The sequence below is a fragment of the Triticum dicoccoides genome, chromosome 6A (assembly GCF_002162155.2).
Source record: "Triticum dicoccoides isolate Atlit2015 ecotype Zavitan chromosome 6A, WEW_v2.0, whole genome shotgun sequence".
NCBI classification, from domain to species: Eukaryota; Viridiplantae; Streptophyta; class Magnoliopsida; order Poales; family Poaceae; genus Triticum; species Triticum dicoccoides.
In genome coordinates, this window is record NC_041390.1 from 509768383 (window position 1) to 509774382 (window position 6000).

The following is a 6000-nucleotide window of genomic DNA, read 5'->3' on the forward strand; positions in this document are numbered from 1 at the left end:
CTCCATCGACACGGCTACTTGGGACAAACTGGGCCTCAAGGACAAGGATGGGCAGGCTGCGCCTCCGGCGGCGGGCGCGGCGCAGGATCAGGAGATGTGCCAAGTGGTGGTGGGCAGCAACGAGACGGGTTTCAACCAGTACGGATCCAACATGACCATGAGCCTCGACATCGACAAGGGCGTCTCGGCGTCCTGCGACTCGGAGGGCCGCTCGACGCTGGTCTCCCCGGTGGTTGCACTGGTGGACGCGTCAGGGGCTGTGGCAAGCCCTCCCAAGGTGGTGACCGGCAGTGGTGGCGGCGTGTTGAAGCTTCAGAAGAAGATGGCGGGCCGCAAACCACCTGCGGTGGCGCCAGCGGGCACCCCCGAGGTCCGTCCGAGCGTGTCGGTCCAGAGGCCGGTGGTGATGGCTCTGGCCTCCCCAGGGGGGCGGGCAGGGGACACCCCATCGGTCATCTCCCCCCCACCTCCGGACGCTCTTCGGGTGGCGGTGGCCAAGGTGGCTCCCATCCCCACGGCCAGGCGGTCCAAGGCGGTGGTGTCCCCGGCGACTCAAGAGAGGACGAGCTCCCGTCCGAAGGGCGCCAAGGGCAACATGCCGTCCCTCCAGCGGGCCCAGCTCCTCCAGGCGCAGAAGAACCTCGAAATCGAAGGTAACCCCATGCCCCGCTTTACGATTTTTGAAGATTATCCAGATGAGTGCTTGAGGGGCATCTTAGCGGATAGTGGCGTCGCGATGGCTGATGAGGGGGAAGCGCAAGAGGTGCTGTCTCTCATTCGTGCGAAGGAAATCGCGCAGGCTGCGCTTGCTAAGGCAGCGCAGGCCCGCGCTGCGCCGGTAGCAAAGGAAGTAGGGGCTCCTCTGGTGCCAGGTGTGCGGCCCGAACAGGAGGACCAAGTAGCAGGGGCTGCACCGTCCTCCCCCAACCGTCGTCCTGCCAAGACACGGCGCGTGGCCAAAGCGGTTACCGCTCGCGGTATCCGTCTACGAAACCGCATCATCTAATGCGTTTCATCTTCTGGAATATCCGAGGCTTCGGCCACGCTGGGAGGCGGACCCAGTTACGAGAGTTCATTAGGAACGAGGAAATCGACGTGGTCGGATTGCAAGAGACTATCAAGGCCGATTTCAACCACCGGGACTTGCTTGCGGTTGACCCGTTGGAGCGTTTCGTCTGGCACTGGGTGCCTGCGGTAGGACACTCCGGGGGTTTGCTGCTAGGAGTTAACCTAGTCTGCCTTGAAGTGGTGGCTTGGGATGCCGGCCGCTTCTTCCTGTCGGCCCACGTGCGGCACCGCGCCACTCTTCAGGAGTGGGTGGTGATTGCCGTGTATGGCCCGGCCAATCACTCGCTCTCGCTGGAGTTCTTGGAAGAGCTTCAGACAAAGGTGAGGGCTGTTGGCGTGAGCAACCTTCCTCTGTTGGTGGGGGGTGATTTCAACTTGATCCGCTCGGGAGCGGACAAGAACAACGGTATTATTAACTGGTCAAGGGTGGCCATGTTTAATAATGCTATTGCTTCCATGGCCCTTAGGGAAGTGGCCCGCGTGGGGGCTCGATATACCTGGACTAACAAACAGCTTACGCCGGTGCGTTCGGTCTTGGACAGGGTTTTTATGTCCTCGGAGTGGGAGGTGCTGTTCCCCCTGTGCTCTCTACACGCAGAAACTAGGATCGGGTCGGACCACGTTCCCCTCATCCTTTCCTCGGGGGAGGAAAGGCTTAAACGTAGCCCGTGTTTCTTCTTCGAAACAGCATGGCTGGAGTCTCCGGATTTCGAGCAAACCTTCCTTTCGAAGTGGGCGAATTGCGTTGCTCGCATCGGGCGCGTACGCGGCCCCATGGAGTTCTGGATTGCCGCAGGGGCGGGTATGCGAGCGGCTCTCAAAGGGTGGGGAGCTAATCAGGGTTGGGCGGATAAGCGGTTAAGGGTACGCCTGACTGAGGAGCTAGCCCAGCTAGACGCAGCGGCAGATCTGCACATCTTTTCCGCGCAGGACTGGGCCCAGCGCTATGCGCTTGAGGCCCAAGTCGAATCCCTCCTCAGGGCCGAGGAAGAGTACTGGCGTAGGCGCGGTGGAATAAAGTGGATGCTCAAGGGCGACGCGAACACAAAATACTTCCACGCATATGCAAATGGCCGACGCCGTAAGTGCGCTATCCTTCGTCTTCAATCGGAGCAGGGGCTCCTACTGCGGCAACAGGATATCATCCGGCACATCTACGAGTTCTACATCCAACTCATGGGTTCCAGGGAGGAACCCAGGGCTCGCCTGAGGGAGGATGTCTGGGAACCTGCGTTGCGGGTCACGGACGAGGAAAACGAGAACCTGAGCTTAGCCTTCCTCCCGGAGGAGATTGACAAGGCGACGCTGGGTATGAAATCGGACACTGCGCCGGGGCCGGATGGGTGGCCGGTGGCGATGTTCAAGCGGTTTTGGCAAGTGCTCAAAAACCCCATTTTTGACGTGTGCAATGGTTTTATGCGCGGTACGGTAGACATTTCCCGCCTGAACTTTGGGGTTCTCTCTTTGATCCCCAAGGTCCCGGGTGCGGATCACATTAGACTTTTTCGACCTATTGCTTTAATTAACGTCCCGTTTAAAATTTGTGCTAAGGCTTGTTCTACTCGCATGTCCCCGATAGCCCACCGCATTATTAGTAGAACCCAGTCCGCGTTCATTCGGGGCCGAAACATCTTGGAGGGGCCGCTGGTCCTTCAAGAAATTATCCACTCCCTTAAGCGCGCTCGACAGCCAGCGATTATCCTCAAACTCGATTTTGAGAAGGCGTACGACCGCGTGAACTGGGAGTTCCTCCGACAGGTACTCCTGGACCGAGGTTTCTCGTCGGTTTGGGTTCACCGCATGATGCAGTTGGTCTCGGGAGGCCAAATGGCGATCGCGGTGAACGGAGAAGTAGGGAACTTCTTCCGCAACAAGCGCGGGCCGCGTCAAGGGGACCCAGCGTCGCCGTTGCTTTTTAACTTCGTGGCGGACGCTTTAGGCGCCATGCTAGACAGGGCTCGTCTAGCCGGCCACATTAGGGGTGTCGTGGACAACCTAATCCCGGGAGGAGTGTCTCACTTGCAATACGCGGATGACACCCTTCTTCTTTTCGAGCCCGACACACATAGTATCGCTTCGGTCAAAGCCATACTGTTGTGCTTCGAACTCATGTCGGGACTAAAAATTAACTTCCACAAAAGTGAGGTGGTGTCCATAGCGATGGATGCGACAGAAAGTCAACGGGTCGCCAACCTGCTTAACTGCAAACTAGGCCAGTTCCCGTTTACTTACCTCGGGCTCCCAATAGCGGCAAAGAAGTGTACAATCGCTGACTGGGAGCCCCTCTCCTCCAAGGTGGCGAATAGGGTTTGCCCGTGGAGGGGCCGTTTTATGTCTTCAGGGGCAAGACTAATCCTTACCAACACCAGCCTCTCATCTTTGCCCATGTTTGCCATGGGTCTGTTCTTGCTGGCGGACGGGGTACACTCTAAGTTTGACACACCGCGGTCCCATTTCTTTTGGGAAGGAGCGGGAGCGAAACGAAAATACCACATGGTTAAATGGCAAGCCGTGTGTCGTCCCAAAACCCAGTGGGGTCTCGGGATCATCAACTCCAAGTTGATGAACATCGCACTAATGTGCAAGTGGATCTGGAAAATGACTCAGGGGGAGACTGGCCTCTGGATCGACCTCCTTCGGGCAAAATATTTCCCGCAAGGAGATTTTTTTGACGCGGCTGCCAGTGGGTCTCCTTTCTGGAATTCCATTCAATCCCTTAAACCCCTCTTTGCCAGGGGCGCAAAGTTTGCGGTTAACAACGGACGCTCTACGCGTCTCTGGCTTGATCACTGGATTGGCCAGCGCCCATTATGGGCGGAGTTTCGACAACTATACTCCTTAGCGGTCGAACCCGAACAACGGGTTGCCTCGGCTCTTAACACCTCCCCCCTGTATTAACTTCAGACGTGAGCTAATCGGGCCGGAGTTGGCAGACTGGGACCGCCTTCTGACGCTACTTGCGGACGCCCGACTGTCGGAATCCGCGGACCTGATCTCGTGGAGACTTGCGAGCTCCGGCAAATTCTCTGTCAAATCCATGTACAGAGAGCTATGCCACGGTCAGATCCCGGCGGCGGACACGGGGCTTTGGAAGGCAAAGATCCCGCTCAAAATTAAGGTCTTCCTTTGGTAACTTTGTCAAGATCGCCTTCCTACCTCTATTAACCTCGCTAAACGCAACGGCCCCGCCTCCGGCCCCTGTGCGCTATGTGGGGTCCCGGAAGACGCTGACCACACCTTCTTCCTTTGCTCCCTGGCTCGTTTCGCTTGGAGCGCGGTCCGGGAGGCCGCGGGAGTGGATTGGGATCCACGCTCCCGACCTGAGCTCGTATCTTCCTTATCTGGGTTTCAAGGCGCGTCTCGTAGGATCATGTGGACCTGTGCGGCGGCTATGCTATGGGCTATTTGGAATACCCGTAACAAGTATACTATTGAGGGGGTGTTTCCCTCGCATCCCGCTGACGTTATCTTCAAATGCATCGTTTTCTTGCAGCAATGGGCATCGCTGGGAAGACAACAGGACTCTGATCTCCACCGCCAAGCTATCTGTCGTCTCCATGCCGTCTACTCTGAGGCTCGAGCTCCGTCGCTTGCTCAACTGGGTGCCGCATAGGGATGGGCAACCCCCCTTTTTGGTCTTAGTACCTTCCGAGCCTGCGTGCTCGTTGCTTTTGGGCCGTTCTCCGCCTTGTAACGCAACTGTGCGCTCATTTAGCGGCCTATCCTCTTATCAGTCGTGTTAGCTTATGTTGTTTCGGTCGGTGGTTGTGCTACTCTGCCTTAGTTTGGGGGCTTTATTAATTTAAAGCCGGACGTCTCTGACGTCTATGTTCTAAAAAAAAGAAAGACCCCCCCCCACACACACAAAGAGAGAGAGATGGAGAGGGACCAACAAGGTTTTTGTGTCGGATGCGTGCGACAGAATTGAAGATTGTCGGCAAGAGAGAGAGAGAGAGAACAGGAGTCCGGGAGAGGGGGAGGTCGCATTTTATGCATCAAAGACTGATATAAACCATGTTTCGATATAAACTTGCATTCAAATATTTAAATTGGAGAACATGTAGTCTGCAATCCACGCATCAACGGATATATGCGTATATCAAACAAGTTCATTAATTTGACTTTCAACATGTTCATGGAGTACTATAATACTATACAACATGCTACTCGATTGAGGTGTTCAATTTTGGATTTAGTTCACTATTTTGACCTACTGAACGAGCTATTTCATTGAATCGAGATATTTCATTTTGGGTTTGATTCGCGTTTTTGAGTGGGTCAACTATTTGTCATATAGTAAATTGCTAGCAACGAGCATGTAAAAATACATTACTCCCGAGCATCATCTCTCCATCTAAAAAAGAAGTGGCAAGCTAATATTTCAAAATTTGATCCGAATTGACTTGGTAAGGTAGACGTGGATGCTCGTTCTCCCAAAATTTGAACGAACCATTAAACATCCTCTCTGCTCAGTGGAATTCGCCCGAGCAAATAAATGGGAGACGCGAAATTACCGTCCTATGTGGGACACGCATCAATTGGCCCATTGTACATCGAGGGTAGGTTCGTAACTTCATCCAAGCGCGCCTTCTCCTCGGCCGAAATGACATGTGCTGAATAATTCATAAACCATGGTCGGCAAAACACGCTCTCCTTGCCCGAAATAGCTCACGCCCACTATTTCAAAACACGCTCTCCTCGCCTGAAATTGCTCACGCCCACTATAGTTCAAAACACGCTCTCCTCGCCCGAAATCGCTCACGCCCACTATAGTTCAAAACACACCCTCCTCGCCCGAAATCGCTCCCGCCCACTATTTGGGGAGAAGCAAAGTTACTCTACTATCCCCGACCCTCAGTACACAGACCCAAGCCGAGAAGCGTATAGGCAAGGGTAGAACTGTAACCCCCCCTCACATTTCAGACAAATGCG